The sequence below is a fragment of the Papaver somniferum genome, chromosome 10 (assembly GCF_003573695.1).
Source record: "Papaver somniferum cultivar HN1 chromosome 10, ASM357369v1, whole genome shotgun sequence".
Taxonomy (NCBI): domain Eukaryota; kingdom Viridiplantae; phylum Streptophyta; class Magnoliopsida; order Ranunculales; family Papaveraceae; genus Papaver; species Papaver somniferum.
In genome coordinates, this window is record NC_039367.1 from 138282973 (window position 1) to 138307417 (window position 24445).

At 36.1% G+C, this 24445-nt stretch overlaps 1 long non-coding RNA gene across 2 annotated transcripts; it reads left to right on the plus strand.

The window, feature by feature from the left end:
• The first annotated feature begins 206 nt into the window (after window positions 1-206).
• On the plus strand, window positions 207-6905 carry LOC113319378. 2 transcript variants are annotated; one of them, XR_003345417.1, is made up of 7 exons: window positions 207-540; window positions 741-774; window positions 897-963; window positions 5715-5859; window positions 6010-6158; window positions 6461-6524; window positions 6628-6905. It is a non-coding gene; the product is annotated as an uncharacterized LOC113319378 (long non-coding RNA). The 2 variants fall into 2 exon arrangements; XR_003345416.1 differs by lacking the exons at window positions 5715-5859; window positions 6010-6158; window positions 6461-6524; window positions 6628-6905 and adding an exon at window positions 4571-5326.
• The last annotated feature ends 17540 nt before the right edge of the window (window positions 6906-24445 follow it).

The following is a 24445-nucleotide window of genomic DNA, read 5'->3' on the forward strand; positions in this document are numbered from 1 at the left end:
AAATTAATCGGTTTTCCAATGCCTTTTGGTTCGGTTTTAGAGGTCAAACCAAACCAAAACCAACACTATCGGTTTTCGACTTTCTACACCGTAACCAATCCATTAGTAAATGGTTCGGTTTGATTTCTTCTTAATTGGTCTGGTTTGGTCTGGTTTCAGTGGAAAACCGAAACCATGTTCAGCCCAACTCAGAACCACCGGAAAGAAGAACTATTTTATTTTCGCGAACCTTCTTCATCTCTCCTTCTTTATCTCTCCTAATAGATCTTCTCATGAACCTATAGATCGGATGATCTTTATCAGAGACGATGATTTTAAGCTTGATAAATCAACAACCCTCTTCTATTTAGCTATCTGCTCTATCAGTCTCTTTAAAAAAAAATTGGTGTTCCTGCTTCTACCGTCTACATCTTCTTCTGCTTGAAAAAAATTCCTTCACAAGAGACCCACATCCCCTTTTCTTCACAATCAGAAAACCTTATTTTTGATTTTTATCATCGCAATCGGAAATCCCTAACTTTCTCTCTCGAAAATCAAAAGGTATGAACCTAATTCTTTCAGTTTCATACTTGTCACCACTATCATTCCATAGTAACATAAACCATTAGTGAAGAGTAAAAGAAATCATTGTGAAATTATCGGTAATGCTGAGTATCACTTGTTCTTAAATCTTTTGTGAAAATTTTAACCCTAGTTTTCATTTAAACATCACGAACAATTGGGGATTTTGTTGTTTGCAGATTTGGGTTTGATGTTGAAGTTGTCTCTGACAAGGTGAACGCCCTTTTCATTTAAAATCTAGGGTCTTATTGATTTTACAATAAGAGAATCATAAAGATTGAAACTTATTATAGTTGATTAGATTGTGTTTAATTTGATTGTTTGTGTATGTACAGGGCATCAGATCCAGCTCATATAAGAGTTAAAGAAAGTCCTCTTAGTTCTGATGCCATCTTCAGACAGGTGATTTTCATTCATTCTGATTTTGAATTTTGTAATTAGTTAGCTAAAAAGTTGTGATTTATCTGAAATGAAAGTGGAAAATTCTGCAAAAATTAATGTTTTCTTGCAAAATTAAGATGCCCATGTTGTATTTGTTTGTAGGAACTGTCAAATTTGATCAGGTTCAGACTAGTAATCATGGATTGATACATCAATTTTAGGAGATAATACTATATTGACCTACTGTTTCGGATTATTGGGGAACTTTTAGTGGGAGTATCTGTGACAATTCTTGCTAATAGTTTGTTAATTTCTCTTATTGCAAAGGATTGTTACAAGCAAGTCTAAAACTTGGTAGCTATGTTTGAAATAGTAAGCTTAATTAAGGTGATCGTAGGAAGTTGTTATAAAGACTTGCTAAGATGAAATGTCGAGTAGGAAGTATGTTGAATGGGTTACATATAGGCGGCTTACTGTTTCACAGACGAGTGAATATCAAGTTCAAGGGTTTTCAAATTGTTTCTGGTGACTTTTATACCACATTGTTTTATGTGGTATTGTTCTTTCTTACAAGATGAGTTTAGACTGCATATTGATTCCACCTCTGACCTTGCGAAGTTTCTCCTGCTTCTAACTTTTCTTTTTACACGTGCCTTAAAGTATACTAGATTTTGTGTCCGTGCTACGCACCGGGCGTACCCACAAACCATCCATCTTCATTTTTTTGACTTTAACCGTATTTTTAGTTTGGTGTCTGTATTTTTATTTGGTTTCATTTCGTTTGGTGTGGCTCCTTAAGATTTAAAATTTTCTTAAGCCCGTCTCGCTTAAGATTTTTCATTTCGTTTGGTGTGGCTCGGTTTTGCCTCATCATCCCGATGAGTATTTGGCTCGGCTTTGCCTCGCCCCGTCCCGTTACATACTTAGTATTTTTGATTTGGCTCGGCTTCGCCTCGTTCCGTCCCAATGCATACTTAGAATTTTTGATTTGGTGTTGTGGCATTCTGCATCAACCTTTGAAATGTTTACCATGCATTATAAACAGCTAAAACCACAAAGTTTTATGCAAATTATAGAATTTCCATTTTTTTACACCGGCAATGGGTGAGCTCTATAAGCGTAAGAATACGTGTAGTGCTTTGTGCCTAAGACCATTTCAAAGGCATAACACGTGTACGAGCTTTGTGCAAGCATATAAATTTTGCGCCCGATGCGTAGGCCAGAAAACTATCTACCATCATTTTCTTTTATTTTTAACCATATTTTTGGTTTGGTGTGATGTGGCTTCGCCTCGTCCCACCGTGCATTTTTATTTGGTGTCGCGGGGCTTCTCCCCGCCCCATCGATTAAGATTTTTGATTTGGCGTGGCTCGGCTTCGCGTCGCCCGGTCCCAATGAATGCTTAGGATTTATGATTTGATGTGGCTTTGCCTCGCCTTGCCTCGCCCCGTTCCAATACGTTTTTGATTTAATATGGCTCGGTTTCGCCCCGTCCGGTCCCGATACATGGTTATGATTTTTGTTTTGGTAAGCCGCACCTTGCTTTCTACCACATCGTTTTAAACGAATCATTTAGGATTTTGAATTGGTGTGGCCTAGCTTCGCTTCGCCCGTCACATAGGATTTTTGAATTGGTGTGGCTAGACTTGGCCTCGCCTCGTCACCATCTCACTGCATATAGATGATGCACAATAAAAAAGAATTAATACTATGAAAATGTTCATCATCTGTCATCGCTTGCATTTGTTATTAGTAATTTTAAATTTTTAATCTCATATATCTTTATTTTTTTCATTTTTATTTATAGATGGACGGATCATCAGTTGTCTATTTTTGTTGTTTCGATTTCCGTTTGCTCTGAGCTTGCATGGCTGTACGGATTTAAGTTATGCAGCTTGCACTTGGTTAACTCCTTCATAAATTTTACTATAATACGATTTGACTTTTTATGATAAGACAGTTGGAAAGAATCAACTATAAGAGCCGTCAAATCACCTGTATAAAGAGATCAAAAAAAAAAAAAAAAAGCACCACTAAAATAGCAAAATCATACACTCTTCACTTTGTTTTCTTATTCTGTGCAGTGTTATTGTCGGTAAATCATAGTATTGGATTATTCATTTGTACAATTTTGTAGCTCATCGAATTCAAAAACCAACTGTTATGAAGTTGATGCAATTTCTGGCTTAAAGACAACGTCATCATAAACAAAGATCCAACTCTTCAAGCAAGTATCTACAAACATCAACTCTTCCTTAAGCAGCAGCAAAACCAATAGATCCTCTTCCATCTCCATCCACAACATCGAGTTAGTGATACTATTACATATTGAGAGGATATGGAATCAACGAAATACTATTATCAGGTTCTCTTGTACCTCTTTGTTGCACCAGGTCCACAATCTCCACAATCAGCATAACCAACACCAAACATAGGAGCATCTTGTGCAGTTTCAACCTTGAGAATACCAGAAAGATTCATCTTTTCTACCTAGTAACATGCTTATTTCAAAAGTCCATAGCTCAGTTCTGACATTCCATGGCTGGGTATATCATCTAGGATATCTCAGGGTAATTTGTGCAGACACAATTGCCTCTGGCGAACGATTGCACACTCCTTTCCTTTAAGTTCTACTTCTGGTTTAAAGAGATCAGCAGAGCTGCAAAAAAGAACAACTCGTAATTTTCACTTCGTTTCTATACATTGATAATAAATGCTACAAAATCCAAACAAATTTAGATTAGGATGAATTTTGTTCTACTGAAGTTGTCAAGGATGACATGAGGATAAGCTTCCATTGTTTGTTGAACTCAATCCAAATTGTCCATGCCTAGTCTAAGCAAAAGACATTCTGACTTCAGTCACCACCGCTATATGATCTCTACTTGTGCCTGTTTTGATTATTGTTTTCCTACAGCCACTAATAATGTTATCCGTAGTTGTGACAAACAAACAGTCAATTGTTCACTGTTTGGCCATCAGTAGTAATTCTAGAAAGAGAAGGTAAGTTTAAATAGCCTCATGAAAATGTTATTACGTAATCCATGACTTCCATAGGTATTGCTAATATGAACTTTGTAATAAAAGGAATTCTTGAACTTGCCTAGTTTCAAAATCTTGCCATAATATGCAACTGCTGCACAAAAAGAAAGAATATATATGATGGTGTTGAGAGATGGACAAATCATCAGACGAAGTAGAAAGCATTATGGTTTCATTCAATCCAATCCACGAAATATGTATCTTCTTAGAAACAATAATGATCAGGACTATAGAAGTTTAAGAAGTTTTCTGACTCAACTTTTGGAAGTTCGGATGAAACTGACTTACTTTGATGCCTGTAGTAAAATGTAAACTCTTGATGCTGCACTGCTCTTTTCATACTATAATTGGCTACATATGTGATTCTTAAGGTTTATCTGTATTACTTGCTGATAAAATGAAATAGAAGTCAACATGAAATTTCTCTTTCTAGAAAAATAAAGATCACACTAATCAAAGTTGTGGACATTAATAAAAGATAGTATCTGAATTTTTCTCATAATTCTTGTTCTGTACCTTACAGTTGCTCCATATGTTTACTCTAATTGGTGCTCATGCATCCTTCTCGCATTGTTACTTTGTTCAGCTAGAATGAGTTTCAAAGAAAGCTATTCAGTTTCATACTTTCATGGTGTTATTCTGTTATTGGAGAAAATTTTGCCTCGACTCAGCACTGCAAGGAAACTTCAGTATCTGATAAATTTCATGTATGCAGCCACACCTGAAATATGAGGGCAATATGCCAACATATGGAGCTGCTAAGTCTGGATGATAAGAAACAATGGTCATACTTACATGCTTCCATGTTGAATGTATAAGAAACAATGGTCATACTTACATGAAGCTTGTAATACTTCTCAAACTTGTCCAACAGAGTTGTTTATCAAGAGCAAAGATCGTACCTGCAAAATAAAATATGGGCTAGGGTTTATTGATTATACCTATTATGGATTCAGAGAAACGAAAAGATAAAAATAAAAAGGTTAGGGATAACCAAGAGCAAATATTGTACCTGCAAAATAAAACATGGGTTAGGGTTTATTGATTTTATCTACAAAACAAAGCATGGGTTAAGGTTTATTGATTCATAGAAACGAAGAGATAGAAAAGAAAAAAAAAAGGGTTAGGGTTTACGAAGAGCAAAGATTGGACCTGCAAAATAAAATAAGGGTTTATTAATTTTACCTGCAAAACAAAACATGGGTTAAGGTTTATCGATTTAGAGAAACAAAAAGAGACAGAAAAAAAACAAATTAGGGTTTACCAAGAGCGAAGATTGTACCTGTAAAATATAACTTGAGTTAAGAGAGAACGCCTTCTTCTGTAAAAGATAAAGCCTTTGTCCCCTGGCTAGTTGCTTTTTTTTTCTTTGTATCATCATCTCCATGAAGAAAGCATATCCTAGGATTTGTTTTTAGGGTTTGTTTTTTTTTTTTTTTAAGGTTTTATGAGCCGAAACAGAAAAAGGTTTTGTATGTTTTTTTTTTGGATTTTATGTTTTGTGCCAGAAATTTGTGTGGAATTCCTTTTTTTTCTCTTTTTTGAGAAAAGTGAAACGGAGCAATTCTATGAGAGGGTCACGGTCACCGTTCAACGTGGAGCCTAAGGAGCTTAGGATTTTAAAGGAGTTAGATAGAGAAAACATATTCTTTGGTACAAGGTGGTTTGATCAAGTCTGACTCTGGTCCAATTTTTTTTGTCAAATTCTAACTTCCCTTATGCATACGCAGGATTGTGAGAGAGATATTGCAGAGGTCGGAGATGATGCTCTATATGAGGTTAAGTATGAAAGCAGCATCAAGTTGTACCGGGCTCTTGTTCACACAACACAAGACAACCAGAAGAAGTCCAGCGAGGAATAACTATGGTCGAAGGGTAAGTCGGAACACTTCAGCTAAAAGCAGTTTCAAAATCTTCTGTTAGTGTCAAATGCGAATAATTGTACTCTATATGTTGAAATGAACGAAATTGAATGTTTGTCTCGTGGTTAATACCTTGTTAGAGCTGAACTATTATTTTTTGTAGCCGCTCTTGAGGAAGGAGGACTTATTCAACTTGTGATAGTTAGACTGAGCCAACTTCAGATCATGGACATGCTTTATATTCGCTCACTTGGACACTACATAAGTCGTCACTTTATAAAGAGCTTGAACGGCGTGGGTCATTGTTTGGAGGTATGGTCTCCTCGTCATGTTATCTATTAAATATTAATACTAATGTGGACTAAAATAAATAAAAGAAAAAGAAAATGAGAATACCCGTAAAGCTTTCTCTAAAGTTAGATTGGTGGGAGTAATAACATAGTCTGTGCTCCTTAAAGGAAACTATCCTTGTAAAGGATTGTCCAGTAGTTCGATATCATGTGTTATCTTTCACATTTTTGTGGAATATGACAGTATTATTCTTGTGAACATTTGAATTACATTGTTTTTTTTTTTTTTTAATATTTTGCTCTAACTATTCTGATTATATTTAGGATGCACCAGACTTCTGGCAAGGTCGGTACCTGAGGCAAACTATATTAAATAGGACGGAAACAGGTGAGTGTTCTTTGCGTTACTTTTAAACTTTGTAGGTTTAGGATTATGTGTTTCCCGCGTACTCTGTTCAAGGACTTAAAAGAAATGTTTGAAATGAATGCAGACGAGTTACTTGGCGCATTCATTTTTTATGCTGCTAGTGCAGTTGTGCCGGCTATTATGAAAGTAAGATCGCTTCGTAAAAGATGATATGGCTCAAAATCATTCAGTGGAATTTAAGAAATGATACAGTTCATGACCACATTATGTTTTTTTTCATGCATGACAAACTCCCCACTCTAATCCCCTAGGTCATCCATTAAACATTTGTGATTATTTTTCTTTGCCAACTTTGATGGAAATTGTGTGAAAGGTTTTGTGAACAAAACTCCCCTTTATTAATTTTAGTGACAAAACTATTAATACATATGGAATACAAAAAATAAATAAATTAACTTTTGTAGCTCTTAATCCACATGCCTAATCTTCAACATTACTCGAAATCTTCGTCATTTCCAAGTACTCCAATGATCCCAAAGGTTGTAAGTTTAGCATCATCGTTGTTGAAAATCCGTTGCTATAACAACAAGAAAACAATAGTCCTCAATCGTTGTTATACAGTATCATAGTATCATTACACAATGTCGAAATCCAATTGTATCACAACTTCAATAACAATACTATGGTGATATGTATCACTCTCCCTTAGTCAATACTCCATCTCACATGGAAACCACTCGCCCTTACATAATGATCCGAAAACCATATGTATTTGTAGTGTGAACTACATATTAATTCTCCTCCTTTTTGTCAATAAAATTGGCAAAGGTACAAGAACGGGATCCTAATGAAATTTCCGAAAGAGACATTTCTTGACCAAAAGAAAGCAAAAGTATACCATCTTATTTAGATGCAATCATAAAGCCGAAGCTAAATGCATTCATCAAGGAGTTTGTAAAGATACAAGATAACCCCTAAAATATTCCACAGCCGCACTCCCCACAAAGATTTGGCAATTAAGCGCAAGTTCAAAAGAACTCCCCCCCATAAAATGTCAATCCCGAAAGAACAACAAGAGCGACCTTAATTTCGAAAGAAAAGGATTTCTTTGGACATAACAAATCACATACAAGTATGAATTTGAATCCAAAATATTCAATTAAACTAACCACAAGAGAACCCATGATTAATTTAATCGACAAGTGCTCAACATAAGTGAACTTATGGAGACTCAAAATATACAATTTGATTAATCACAAGAGAACCCATAATTAATCTAATCGAAATACACAATCAAACTAATCACAAAAGTAATCAATTTAATTGGTCGTGCTCGATATAAGAAAACTTACGGAGCAACAACTAAATAACCAAACAAGATGATTAATTTAGTTGAAAATGCTCGACATAAAGTACCTTACGGAACAACAAATAGCTAATCATGAAAATAATCAATTTGGTCATTCAACGCTCAACATAAGACACTTTACGGAGCCTCACAGTAATACATAAAATATGGAGCGGGGAAGATCAATTACTGCGGAATACACAAGGATTCATTCTATTTTCCATCACCATTTGCACAATGACATACAATAGACATAATCCTTGAAAACAAAAGATTTTAACATATCTTCCATCAATAATTGACATAATAGGCTTAACTTTTGTATTTGTCAAAAGTCTATTCATTCTTTTATCAATACATACATATCGACATACGAAAGACTTTACTCTTGACAAGGTGTGGGATAGTCATAGTTCACGGACGCAAACACACATATCCCATAACAATATTGCAATATATAAACCCATAAAGATTAATACTGCAAAAATCATCTTCCAAACAAGTTTAGAATTTAAACCAATAAATCTAAAAACATGAAGATGAAAACGTTGGACATAGCTATGTGTAATCACAATAATGGCTATTCCAAATTCTAGTTATTCTTCTAATAAAAAACAAGAAAATAGAAGATTTACTAGGCAAATAAAAGAAATCAACAAGCTAGGGAACAAAAGCAGACTCCAGTGCCATGGCCGAACACGAACTAAGGTCAAATAGACGGTTCAGGATCCTCACGAGTCTTGGCGTCTTTGAGCTTGTGATTAGCAGCATCCATTGCATCTTCAGAAAAGAGATTCTCTTTATGAAGATCATTGATGTGAGATTTTATGAGACAAGGTCAGTTGAAACCTTTTTCAACTCAGTTTTCAACACATCAAGACTTTTCAGAGTATCAACGAGCTGCAGTTTAACTTCCTCAAAAGACTTAAGAAAGTCATGGACCACTTCAGCAGAAATCATATCATCCTTCTCAACATTCTCATGAGTATACGCATAGTAACACGAGGCATTGAGATTATTTTCATCTACAAGGGTTCTTTTCTTCCTCCCTTCGGATTCAAAACCAATTCCTTTATCAAGAAAGCCTTTAGCAAAAACACACGATTGTGAAGAGGACGACATTCTTGATAAACCAAAATAACCTAGAGTACGCAAACGTGACTCAGAGGTTTGGTATTTATATGGTTTCTTAGGGAAGAAGACATTTAGGGTTTGCAAACCGTTGACTCGTGATGGTAACCCGTGTACAGATACGAATACAACATGGCCCATAAAGAATAAAACAACAAAATAACTTTTGCTACATGAGAATTCATAAATGGCTCAATAAATTCCTTACCATAGGAGTAATTTAATGCACAAGTGTAGAAGACCACAAAGTTGCAAAATAATTTCAAAAAGAGAGAAATGATACTAGACAACACAATACTTCTTAGACAATATTGTCTGCAAACACTAGTTTAGCTATAAACGATAAGAGGATAGCTCAACTAAGCAGAACACCAAATTGCCATAGTATACCTGATTTTTACACATCTTGCTCAATAGGATTTTTATGAGCAAATTATTAACCCTTGTGGTTAATTAGCACAAGTATGAGCTCTGAGATCATTAAAAGAACCGTGTTTATGATCGAGTCTCTTTTTCCTTCTGAATCTAGAAAGAGATCCCTTTTTATGTGAGAAGTTATCATAAAACGTATTGTCGTCAAAATACGAGACATAGTTAGAGTTCTTACCAGAAGAATTTTGACTTGAGGAGGATGACAACTTGTTGACAATTTCTTTATATCCTTTAATCATCTCCATCAGGTTATTTCTCATATCATTAATTTTTCTTCTTTCTTCTGGAATTTCGTTCACATTAAGGGAAATGTTATTTCCAGAGGAAACGACATGATCTTTCCTTGGACGATTCTTGTTAAGACTCATATTCTGCTTTAGAGCATTTGAGGAACTCATTGAACTGACCTTCCTGGTAACATACACAGGGTAAGTACGAAAACCAACTGGTTTAGACATACGAATGTCAGTTACACCTTTGAGAATTAAGTCTAAGGTGTGTTGAAGTTGAACCAAGGAGGTTTTATTCAACCTAGAGTTTCTCTTTTGTTTAGCAGAGCCTGTTGTATCGAAAAAGAGGCATACTTTCTGATCACAAGTGTGATTAGGCAAGGTAGTCTTAACAACCTCGTTAGGAGATTTCTTCCTTCCATGTGATGTGGAACATCCTTGATCAATGGGAAATTCAGACACATTCTTTTTAACAGGAAGGGATTCCAATTTTACTTCTGGAGCTGGAAAGTTTTTAGTCGTAGCAGAAGTGCTTGGTATATTAGACTACTTAGAGCATCCTTGAATAGAGAGTTTACTCAAGCGATGTCCAATCTCCAAAGCATCCTTTTTGAGGCTAGCCTCAAGAGTCAGTGAAGAATGATCTTCAATATTTTCTTTGAATTTGCAGTCTCTTATTACACCAAGCAGAACATCGACATGGTGTTTTAACCAATTAAATCTATCAGCTTGGATTCTATAAAGATTTAGAATCAAGACACTCTCTTCAGCTGTTTCCCGTTCATACAGAGAGACAGACTCTTTTGAAGGGTAATCAGAAATACTCATGTCGGAGCCTGTCTGTCTTGTTGGAACACATGGTTCGTCTATATTCGAGATTTAAGATCTTCTCTTTAATAGGATTAGACAAGACAGAGCATTTATTTCTGATGACGCGTTTATCAAAGATACTACCGTCCGTCCTCAGATCGCTACAAACACAGACTAGTAAGGTCTTAAACGTGTTTTCCTGCTCTGATACCAATTGAAAAAGTGGGGGTACAACAACCACACCCAATATTTCGCTTAGCAATATGTATGGACAAACTCCAATATAATTTATAGAGAATCACCTAGACAGTCAGACTCAATCTAGATAAAAAGTATATCAAAGAGTTTATATCTCAATCTCTCGATTTGATATATACTCAAGTAAATAGAAATCTGCGAGTCTTTATCAAATACTAGAGAGATAACTTGGATGGTACCAAAGACCAATATCCAAGTGCCAATCAATTTAAATCAACAACCAAAGGTCGGATATTCTAATTTATTGAACAACGCACAACCTGTGATATTTCAATTATATAACAAAATATAATGTGGAAAAGAAATAACACAGACACCAGAATTTTGTTAACGAGGAAACCGCAAATGAAGAAAAACCCCGGGACCTAGTCCAGATTGAACACACACTATATTAAGCCGCTACAGAAACTAGCCTACTCCAAACTAACTTCGGTCTGGATTGTAGTTAAACCCCAATCAATATCACACTGATCCAAGGTACAGTTATGCTTATACTTCTCTGATCCCAGCAGGATGCTACGTACTTGATTCCCTTAGCTGATCTCACCCATAACTAAGAGTTGTTACGACCCAAAGTCGAAGACTTTAATAAACAAATTTGTATCACACAGAAAAGTCTACGGTAATAGATAAATCCATCTCCCACGAATATACCTACGAGTTTTGATCCGTATTTTGATCAATCAAGGTGAACAAGAACCAATTGATTAATCGGAATTATATTCCTGAAGAACGGCCTAGTATTATCAATCACCTCACAATAATCCTGATCGACGCAGAGAAAAAATATATTGTGGAGTCACAAATGATGAGAAGAAGTGTTTGTGATTACTTTTTTTATCTTGCCTATCGGAGATATAAATCTCGAGCCAATTATTATAATCGTACTCGTAACGATAGATGATGTAAGATCAGATCACACAACTACAAGAAAAGTAGTATCGGTCTGGCTTTACAATCCCAATGAAGTCTTTAAGTCGTTAACCTTGTTTTAGAAGAAGAAACCAAAGATTAAAGGAGAATTGACTCTATCTATGCAACTAGTATCACACGTAAGGTTTGGGGATTAGGTTTCCCAGTTGTTAGAGTTCTCCCTTATATAGTCTTTCAAATCAGGGTTTGCAATCAATGTTAGCTTGGTAACAAGGCATTCAATATGCACCGTTAGATGAAATCCAGATTAGATTCAAGCTAATATTTCTCAACCGTTGGATCGAAAACTTAGCTTGTTACACACAAATGAAATGTCCAATTTTGGGTTTATGTAGCCGTTCCCAAACATTAACATTTGTTGGTTCAACAATAGTTAACCAAATGGTTAGCCATATGATCACTTTCATATCCACCATATTCTTCTTCACCATAACTAGTTCAAGTGACTCAAATGAACTAGTTAGAGAGTTGTTCAATTGCTTAGATCTTATGTAACTACACAAGACACAATCGGAACAAAAAAGGTTTGGTTCACTCGAATCGGTTCATGAACTTTATAGCCACGGTTTGCAAAAGCATTCCTTAGTTTATATAAACATGAGTTCAAGAACAAACGATTTTAGATATAACCTGCTCAAGTTCGCGGACTGGGTTCGCGGACTTAAGCTCACGGAAGGAGTTCACAAACTCCTGCGGAAATTCTCGGGTCGAGAACTTCCGCCAGTTTCCGGACTGAGTTCGCGGACTTGGCTCACGCCACATTCCGTTTCTCTTGATCAACAAAGTTCACAATCTTTGGTTGAAGGAATAAGAAATTATACATATATGTGTTTCCACAACAATGCTTATATCCTACCAATGGTTATGTAATCTAAACTCTCATTTCAATCATTGAAACATTCTCATAGGACGTTATATAGTCGTTATTCACATACCATTTTTCGTCAGAGCAATTTTCAAAGTGATTGAAACATAACATGACATTCGTCACTAGGGAAAGATGAATTTGGCTAAAGAGAAAGCTTACCAACACATATTTCGAGAAATAGATAGGCGAGTTACACTCGGATCGAAATAGCAAATGTGTATAATGAAAGTCTATATATCAAAACGACTTTTGTCTCAAGAATAGGCAATAGAGTAGATAGACTTTTGAGTGACAGATAAGTTCAAGTCTCCACATACCTTTTAGTCGATGAAGATCCACCAGTTCCTTGAGTAGTCCTTCGTCTTGTATGATGATTACCATGGAGTCTTGAGCTCAACTATACTTTCTATCCTAGTCCGAGACCTTTAGCTATATAGGCTAGAAATCAAGACTTATAGTTTTAATCACTAACATTGACAAACATGCTTGAGATAGCAACGCATGCGAGTTCGACCGAGCAATGCTCTAACAATATCATTTGCCCCAAATGCAACGACTCACCTGCTAATACGCTGCCAATGGCAACTAATCTTGGAACGCCTCAGGAAACCATTACAACAATCAACATCAATATTTGTCATCTCCTTTTTTTGTTTTCCATTATGAACCCTATGGTTGGCTAGAAATGAACTAATATACCACCAAAAACAAACAACATTGGAAACAATCTTAGCCTGGGCTTACAAACAACAACAAGAATATTCTGCGAGACTAGAATCCTTACCTCCAGTCCTCTCAAGAGATTCACCGACATTTAACCACTCAAGAAGCACCAAAAGGATCTCGGCAATCTTAGTAGGATGGTCCACCTCAAGCACAAAAGGGGTTAAGATTAACACAGATGGAGCGGCCAGGGGTCTCCCTTGTTTTCCAGGTGCAGGTTTCATTTTGCAGGGACTCTGACGCACGAAATAAAATACCTTTATATCAACCTTTAGAAATTACGACTTTCTTACCCGTAGAACCCTGGGATCTTCTGTTGGCATCAAGAATCACAATATAAAGGTAATGGCCAAAATTTCATTCAAGCCAAATTCAGAGAACCTCCTGCGCTTAACATCCCCTACTGCGCCCCCTTGGCACATTTCAGAGATGATTATGGATATAAATAATAAGATACGACAGATTCCGCAGGCTGCAATACGACACAATTACATAGAAGAAATCAAGCAGCAGATGGCTTGGCCAATCATGCGGCATATGGAAGTCAAATGGGAAGTTTTTCAACCAAAATTTGGAACTAGGAAATCCCCCAATTTTTATCAGTCAAATTATTTTCCGCAACTCTGTGGATACTAAATATCCATATCAAATTGTAACCTAATCTTCTACTAATAAAATGCATGCTTCAAAAAAAAAAGATTGTCCCGGGTTTTATGGAAATAAGGACTTAAGATTGCAAAATTTAAACACCGGAATAGTACTGTTGAGCTAGTAAGAAATTGAAATCCAAGATCAGCTGACATGCCCTATTAGGTTTAAAATAGGAGAAATTTAAATTTGTTCCTATTTTTGGTGATCCCTAGTTAATTTGGTTCCCCAACAAAAGGAGAGTTTGGTTTAGTCCTTATTTATTCAAAAATATTATAAGATATCTAAAGTACCCTTTCTCTCACTTATTTTCTCTTACTTCACACGACACATAGTATCTACTATTTTATTTTATATCTCTTTCTTATTTTCTTTTAATAATTTATTTTTATTCTGATATAAACAAAAATAACTTAAAAATTAAACACCTCTCAAAATATAAGTCGTAAATTACTAAATTTTATATATTCGGAAAGATCTCGACGAGATCTACACAACGATTACCCATTGTACTATGTTTCGATTTTTTTAGGCATAATGGTACATATTCTATAATACGGTAGTTCATTCTATATATTTCTAGCAGTTCATTTTGTAGATTGAACTTGTATATGATAGGTGTTCATATTGTAGGAATGGTAATTCATTTTGTAAAATGAACTCGTAATAATAGTTAATTCTGGTAGTTCATATTGTAGAATGAACTCGTATAGTAATTTATTTTGTAAAATGAACTCGTAATATGTGTTAATTATGGTAGTTCATATTGTAAAATGAGCTCGTGATAAATGTTCATATTGTAGAATGAACTCGTGATAGATGTTCATATTGTAGAATGAATTCCTAATGGTATTTCATATGGTAGAATGAACTCGTAATAGTAGTTTATTTTGTAGAGTTAGCTCGTATGATAGTTTATTTGTAGAATGAACTCGTATATTAATTCATCTCCGGAGTTCATTTTGTAGAATGAACTCATATGATAGTTTATTCAAACAGTTTACTTTGTAGAATGAACTAGATAGTATAACAATTCATTCAAGTAGTTCATTTTGTAGAATGAACTTGTATGATGGTTCATTTTTTGGCTAAAGGATAATGTAAAAATTAAATTCTTTGAAATATATTAACAATGGTATTTGTTGGATAGACTTCGAGAGCACAAGTATGACTTATGGTTCAAAAAATATTCCATATTTAAGTTTTTTATTTATTTTTATGAAGAAGGAGAAAAATAGAGAAAAAAGGCTATTTCTGGTAGTTTTAAGAAAATGATGACTCATTGATGACATCATTCTGTGTGGATGGTGTCCACACTATGACCAAACAAGAATAATTAGGACCAAACAATAATATATACTTAATAAAAAGGCGAAACAGACATCTGACTAGGTCAACAGGACCGAACTCACTCATTTATATTATTTCTAGGACTATGGGGTGGTTTCTACTTTAAAATTCTTGTAGGTAATTGGGCCTTATCAGAACTGTCCCATTATGGAATTAAATTTTAATAATTTCTTGTTGAGAAGCCACCAGACGCCAACTAGTAGATCCGACAAGACATATGAGAAGATAAAATATTGGGAAAAGATACACTTCTCTAAGTTTAGATATCATGTTGGATTTTCAGTTAGAAGAATATAAAACAAAACCAAACATGGTTCACAAGCCCTAGCGCCAAGAGGCCAACCTCGTCAATATCACGAATATGCATACCTTTTACTTGCGAACGACCTAGAAATTTCCCAGAACTAGCACCAATCCCTAACTGGTTATTGTAATGAAAATCCCTTCAACAGTAGGTTTATGGCTTCGAATAGCTAAATTAGATGATTCTAGAATTGACTTTGGGAACGTATTATTTTCGATTTATCTTACATTCCTGTAAAAATGATCTTGGATGGAAGGCACTAGCGCCTCTTTCCTATTTCCTCTCTCGACTAGCGCCTCTTTCCTCTCTCCTCTCTCGACCCACTCTTTCCTCCTCCATCAAGCCCTAGCGTCTCCATCCTTGACTGTTCAGGTTTGGTCCCATGGGACTGGATCTGAGCAGGTATGTAGATTGGATTATTGGGTATCTTGCAGAGGGTTAGATAGTAGCCATGGATCCCATATCTATTTTCAATTTTATGGATTGAAGAAGATGTCCCATGTTCAATTTATCTGCAAATCTCACCTCAACCTCATCTCTGAACCTTTTAAAAACTGATGGTGCTTCTATCTCCCACTTTAATACCCTATCATCCGTACAATCAGTAAACCCTTACTTTAATTTTCATCAATCAATACCATACTGCAAAAACACATCAATCAGTAAAATCTTACTTTAATCTCAACTGAAAACTTGATTATACACCCATCTCATACAGGTACATCTCCCACACCCATCCCTTACATCTCCAACGCCCATGTCATACATCCCTTTCACCCGTCTATCATTTTCTTTTCAGTTATAAACAAACAAAAGTGTTGGATCAGTTTTCAACATCTCAGGTTCAAATATTACCAGAGTTAGACCTGAGTCTCTCGTTCGGATGAACTGGATCGGAAATATATCAGTTTTCAACATCCCAGATTCAAATATTACTAGAGTTAGACCTGAGTCTCTCATTAGGATGAACTGGATCGGAAATATATCAGTTTTCAACATCTCAGGTTCAAATATTACTAGAGTTAGACCTGAGTCTCTCGTTCGGATGAACTGGACCAGAAATATATCAGTTTTCAACATCCAGGGTTCAAATATTACTAGAGTTAGACCTGAATATCTCGTTCGGATGAACTGGAACGGATATATATCATTTTTCAACATCTCGGGTTCAAATATCACTAGAGTTAGACCTGAGTCTCTCGTTCGAATTAACTGGATCGGAAATATATCAGTTTTCAACATCCCAGGTTCAAATATTACTAGAGTTAGACCTAAATCTCTCGTCCGGATGAACTGGATCGAAAATATATCAGTTTTCAACACCTCAGGTTCAAATATTACTAGAGTTAGACCTGAATATCTCGTTCGGATAAACTGGAACGGAAATATATCAGTTTTCAACATCCCAGGTTCAAATATTACTAGAGTTAGACCTTAGTCTCTCGTTCGGATGAACTGGATCAGAAATATATCAGTTTTCAACATCTCGGGTTCAAATATTACTAGAGTTAGAACTGAGTCTCGCGTTCGGATGAACTGGACCGGAAATATATCAGTTTTCAACATCCCGGGTTCAAAGATTACTAGATTTAGACCTGATTCTCTCATTAGGATGAACTGGATCAGAAATATATCAGTTTTCAAAATCCCGGGTTCAAATATTACTAGAGTTAAACCTGAGTCTCTCGTTCGGATGAACTGGACCGAAATTATATCAGTTTCCAACATCCCAGGTTCAAAGATTACTAGATTTAGACCCGAGTCTCTTGTTCGGATGAACTGGATAAGAAATATATCAGTTTTCAACATCACCAGTTCAAATATTACTAGAGTTGCACCCGAGTCTCTCGTTCGGATGAACTGGATCAGAAATATATCAGTTTTCAACATCCCGGGTTCAAATATTACTAGAGTTAGACCTGAGTCTCTCATTAGGATGAACTGGATCAAAACTATATCAGTTTTCAAGATACCAGGTTCAAATATTATTAGAGTTAGACCTAAGTCTCTCATTTTGATGAACTAGATCAGAAATAAGTCAATTTTCAACATCCCGGGTTCAAATATTACTAGAGTTAGACCTGAATATCTCGTTCGGATGAACTGGAACGGAAATATATCAGTTTTCAACATCTCGGGTTCAAATATCACTAGAGTTAGACCTGAGTCTGTCGTTCGAATTAACTGGATCGAAAATATATCAGTTTTCAACATCCCAGGTTCAAATATTACTAGAGTTAGTCCTAAGTCTCTCGTTCGGATGAACTGGATCGGAAATATATCAGTTTTCAACATCCCAGATTCAAATATTACTAGAGTTAGACCTGAATCTCTCGTTCGGATGAACTGGACCGGAAATATATCTGTTTTCAATATCCCGGGTTCAAAAATTACTAGATTTAGACCTGAGTCTCTCGTTCCGATGAACTGGATCAAAACTATTTCAGCTTTCAACATCCCAGGTTCAAATATTACTAGAGTTAGACCTGAATCTCTCGTTCGGATGAACTAGATCAAAAATATATCAGTTTTCAACATCCCGGGTTCAAATATTACTAGAGTTAGACCTGAGTCTCTCATTAAGATGAACTGGATCGGAAATATATCAGTTTTCAACATCCCAGGTTCAAATATTACCAGAGTTAGACCTGAGTCTCTCGTTCGGATGAACTGGATCGGAAATATATCAATTTTCAACATCCCAGGTTCAAATATTACTAGAGTTAGACCTGAGTCTCTCGTTCGGATGAACTGGACCAGAAATATATCAGTTTTCAACATCCAGGGTTCAAATATTACTAGAGTTAGACCTGAATATCTCGTTCGGATGAACTGGAACGGATATATATCATTTTTCAACATCTCGGGTTCAAATATCACTAGAGTTAGACCTGAGTCTCTCGTTCGAATTAACTGGATCGGAAATATATCAGTTTTCAACATCCCAGGTTCAGATATTACTAGAGTTAGACCTAAGTCTCTCGTTCGGATGAACTGGATCGGAAATATATCAGTTTTCAACACCACAGGTTCAAATATTACGAGAGTTAGACCTGAGTCTCTCAGTAAGATGAACTGGATCAGAAATATATCAGTTTTTAACATCGCGGGTTCAAATATTACTAGAGTTAAACCTGAGTCTCTCGTTCGGATGAACTGGATCGGAAATATATCAGTTTTCAACATCCCAGGTTCAAATATTACTAGAGTTAGACCTAAGTCTCTCGTTCGGATGAACTGGATCGGAAATATATCAGTTTTCAACACCTCAGGTTCAATATTAGTAGAGTTAGACCTGAGTCTCTCATTAGGATGAACTGGATCGGAAATATATCAGTTTTCAACACCCCAGGTTCAAATATTACTAGAGTTAGACCTGAGTCTCTCATTAGGATGAACTGGATCAGAAATATATCAGTTTTCAACATCTCAGGTTCAAATATTACCAGAGTTAGACCTGAGTCTCTCGTTCGGATGAACTGGATCGGAAATATATCAGTTTTCAACATCCCAGATTCAAATATTACTAGAGTTAGACCTGAGTCTCTCGTTCGGATGATCTGGACCGAAAATATATCAATTTTCAACATCCCGGGTTCAAAAATTACTAGATTTATACCTGAGTCTCTGGTTCGAATGAACTGGATCAAACCTATTTCAGTTTTCAACATCCCAGGTTCAAATATTACCAGAGTTAGACATGATTCTCTCATTAGGATGAACTGGATCATAAATATATCAGTTTTCAACATCACCGGTTCAAATATTAATAGAGTTAGACCCGAGTCTCTCTTTCGGATGAACTGGATCAGAAATATATCATTTTTCAACATCTCGGGTTCAAATATTACTAGAGTTAGACCTGAGTCTCTCATTAGGATGAACTGGATCAAAACTATATCAGTTCTCAAGATCCCAGGTTCAAATATTACTAGAGTAAGACCTGAGTCTCTCATTCGGATGAACTAGATCAGAAATAAGTCAGTTTTCAACATCCCAGGTTCAAATATTACCAGAGTTAGACCTGAGTCTCTCGTTCGGATGAACTGGATCGGAAATATATCAATTTTCAACATCGCAGGTTCAAATATTACTAGAGTTAGACCTGAGTCTCTCGTTCAGATGAACTGGACCGAAAATATATCAATTTTCAACATCCCGGGTTCAAATATTACTAGATTTAGACCTGAGTCTCTCGTTCGGATGAACTGGATCAAAACTATATCAGTTTTCAAGATCCCAGGTTCAAATATTACTAGAGTTAGACCTGAGTCTCTCGTTCGGATGAACTAGATCAGAAATAAGTCAGTTTTCAACATCCCGGGTTCAAATATTAATAGAGTTAGACCTGAATATCTCGTTCGGATGAACTTGACCGGATATAAATTAGTTTTCAACATCTCGGGTTCAAATATCACTAGAGTTAGAACTGAGTCTCTCGTTCGAATTAACTGGATCGGAAATATATCAGTTTTTAACATCCCAGGTTCAAATGTTACTAGATTTAGACCTGAGTCTCTCATTAGGATGAACTGGATCATAAATATTTCAGTTTTCAACATCACCGGTTCAAATATTAATAGAGTTAGACCCGAGTCTCTCGTTCGGATGAACTGGATCAAAACTATATTAGTTTTCAAGATCCCAGGTTCAAATATTACTAGAGTTAGACCTGAGTCTCTCGTTCGGATGAACTAGATCAGAAATAAGTCAGTTTTCAACATCCCGGGTTCAAATATTACTAGAGTTAGACCTGAATATCTCGTTCGGATAAACTTGACCGGAAATATATCAGTTTTCAACATCTCGGGTTCAAATATCACTAGAGTTAGACCTGAGTCTCTCGTTCGAATTAACTGGATCGGAAATATATCAGTTTTCAACATCCCAGGTTCAAATATTACTAGAGTTAGACCTGAGTTTCTCGTTCGGATGAACTGGACCGAAAATATATCAGTTTTCAGCATCCCGGGTTCAAATATTACTAGAGTTAGACCAAAGGCTCTTGTTCGGATGAACTGGATCGGAAATATATCAGTTTTCAACACCTCAGGTTCAAATATTACTAGAGTTAGACCTGAGTCTCTCAGTAGGATGAACAGGATCAGAAATATATTAGTTTTTAACATCCCGGGTTCAAATATTAATAGAGTTAAACCTGAGTCTCTCGTTCGGATGAACTGGATCGGAAATATATCAGTTTTCAACATTCCGGGTTCAAATATTACTAGAGTTAGACATGAGTCTCTCATTAGGATGAACTGGATCATAAATATTTCAGTTTACAACATCACCGGTTCAAATATTAATAGAGTTAGACCCGAGTCTCTCGTTCGGATGAACTGGATCAAAACTATATTAGTTTTCAAGATCCCAGGTTCAAATATTACTAGAGTTAGACCTGAGTCTCTCGTTCGGATGAACTAGATCAGAAATAAGTCAGTTTTCAACATCCCGGGTTCAAATATTACTAGAGTTAGACCTGAATATCTCGTTCGGATAAACTTGACCGGAAGTATATCAGTTTTCAACATCTCGGGTTCAAATATCACTAGAGTTAGACCTGAGTCTCTCGTTCGAATTAACTGGATCGGAAATATATCAGTTTTCAACATCCCAGGTTCAAATATTACTAGAGTTAGACCTGAGTTTCTCGTTCGGATGAACTGGACCGAAAATATATCAGTTTTCAGCATCCCGGGTTCAAATATTACTAGAGTTAGACCAAAGGCTCTCGTTCGGATGAACTGGATCGGAAATATATCAGTTTTCAACACCTCAGGTTCAAATATTACTAGAGTTAGACCTGAGTCTCTCAGTAGGATGAACTGGATCAGAAATATATTAGTTTTTAACATCCCGGGTTCAAATATTAATAGAGTTAAACCTGAGTCTCTCGTTCGGATGAACTGGATCGGAAATATATCAGTTTTCAACATTCCGGGTTCAAATATTACTAGAGTTAGACATGAGTCTCTCATTAGGATGAACTGGATCATAAATATTTCAGTTTTCAACATCACCGGTTCAAATATTAATAGAGTTAGACCCGAGTCTCTCGTTCGGATGAACTGGATCAGAAATATATCATCTTTCAACATCCCGGGTTCAAATATTATTAGAGTTAAACCTTAGTCTCTCATTAGGATGAATTGGATGAAAACTATATCAGTTTTCAACATCCCAGGTTCAAATATTTTTAGAGTAAGACCTGAGTCTCTCGTTCGGATGAACTGGATCAGAAATATATCAGTTTTCAACATCCCGGATAGAAATATTACTAGAGTTAGACCTGAGTCTCTCATTAGGATGAACTGGATCAAAACTATATCAGTTTTCAAGATCCCAGGTTCAAAAATTACTAGAGTTAGACCTGAGTCTCTCATTCGGATGAACTAGATCATAAATAAGTCAGTTTTCAACATCCCAGGTTCAAATATTACCAGAGTTAGACCTGAGTCTCTCGTTCGGATGAACTAGACCAGAAATATATCAGTTTTCAACATCCAGGGTTCAAATATTACTAGAGTTAGACCTGAATATCTCGTTCGGATGAACTGGAACGGATATATATCATTTTTCAACATCTCGGGTTCAAATATCACTAGAGTTAGACCTGAGTCTCTCGTTCGAATTAACTGGATCGGAAATATATCAGTTTTCAACATCCCAGGTTCAAATATTACTAGAGTTAGACCTAAGTCTCTCGTCCGGATGAACTGGATCGAAAATATATCAGTTTTCAACACCTCAGGTTCAAATATTGCGAGAGTTAGACCTGAGTATCTCAGTAAGATGAACTGGATCAGAAATATATCAGTTTTTAACATCCCGGGTTCAAATATTACTAGAGTTAAACCTGAGTCTCTCGTTCGGATGAACTGGATCGGAAATATATCAGTTTTCAACATCCCAGGTTCAAATATTACTAGAGTTAGACCTAAGTCTCTCGTTCGGATGAACTGGATCGGAAATATATCAGTTTTCAAAACCTCAGGTTCAATAGTAGTAGAGTTAGACCTGAGTCTCTCATTAGGATGAACTGGATCGGAAATATATCAGTTTTCAACACCTCAGGTTCAATATTAGTAGAGTTAGACCTGAGTCTCTCATTAGGATGAACTGGATCAGAAATATATCAGTTTTCAACATCCCAGGTTCAAATATTACCAGAGTTAGACCTGAGTCTCTCGTTCGGATGAACTGGATCGGAAATATATCATTTTTCAACATCCCGGGTTCAAATATTACTAGAGTTAGATCTGAGTCTCTCATTAGGATGAACTGGATCAAAACTATATCTGTTCTCAAGATCCCAGGTTCAAATATTACTAGAGTAAGACCTGAGTCTCTCATTCGGATGAACTAGATCAGAAATAAGTCAGTTTTCAACATCCCAGGTTCAAATATTACCAGAGTTAGACCTGAGTCTCTCGTTCGGATGAACTGGATCGGAAATATATCAATTTTCAACATCTCAGGTTCAAATATTACTAGAGTTAGACCTGAGTCTCTCGTTCAGATGAACTGGACCGAAAATATATCAATTTTCAACATCCCGGGTTCAAATATTACTATATTTAGACCTGAGTCTCTCGTTCGGATGAACTGGATCAAAACTATATCAGTTTTCAAGATCCCAGGTTCAAATATTACTAGAGTTAGACCTGAGTCTCTCGTTCGGATGAACTAGATCAGAAATAAGTCAGTTTTCAACATCCCGGGTTCAAATATTACTAGAGTTAGACCTGAATATCTCGTTCGGATGAACTTGACCGGAAATAAATTAGTTTTCAACATCTCGGGTTCAAATATCACTAGAGTTAGAACTGAGTCTCTCGTTCGAATTAACTGGATCGGAAATATATCAGTTTTCAACATCCCAGGTTCAAATGTTACTAGATTTAGACCTGAGTCTCTCATTAGGATGAACTGGATCATAAATATTTCAGTTTTCAACATCACCGGTTCAAATATTAATAGAGTTAGACCCGAGTCTCTCGTTCGGATGAACTGGATCAAAACTATATTAGTTTTCAAGATCCCAGGTTCAAATATTACTAGAGTTAGACCTGAGTCTCTCGTTCGGATGAACTAGATCAGAAATAAGTCAGTTTTCAACATCCCGGGTTCAAATATTACTAGAGTTAGACCTGAATATCTCGTTCGGATAAACTTGACCGGAAAATATCAGTTTTCAACATCTCGGGTTCAAATATCACTAGAGTTAGACCTTAGTCTCTCGTTCGAATTAACTGGATCGGAAATATATCAGTTTTCAACATCCCAGGTTCAAATGTTACTAGATTTAGACCTGAGTCTCTCATTAGGATGAACTGGATCATAAATATTTCAGTTTTCAACATCACCGGTTCAAATATTAATAGAGTTAGACCCGAGTCTCTCGTTCGGATGAACTGGATCAAAACTATATTAGTTTTCAAGATCCCAGGTTCAAATATTACTAGAGTTAGACCTGAGTCTCTCGTTCGGATGAACTAGATCAGAAATAAGTCAGTTTTCAACATCCCGGGTTCAAATATTACTAGAGTTAGACCTGAATATCTCGTTCGGATAAACTTGACCGGAAATATATCAGTTTTCAACATCTCGGGTTCAAATATCACTAGAGTTAGACCTGAGTCTCTCGTTCGAATTAACTGGATCGGAAATATATCAGTTTTCAACATCCCAGGTTCAAATATTACTAGAGTTAGACCTGAGTTTCTCGTTCGGATGAACTGGACCGAAAATATATCAGTTTTCAGCATCCCGGGTTCAAATATTACTAGAGTTAGACCAAAGGCTCTCGTTCGGATGAACTGGATCGGAAATATATCAGTTTTCAACACCTCAGGTTCAAATATTACTAGAGTTAGACCTGAGTCTCTCAGTAGGATGAACTGG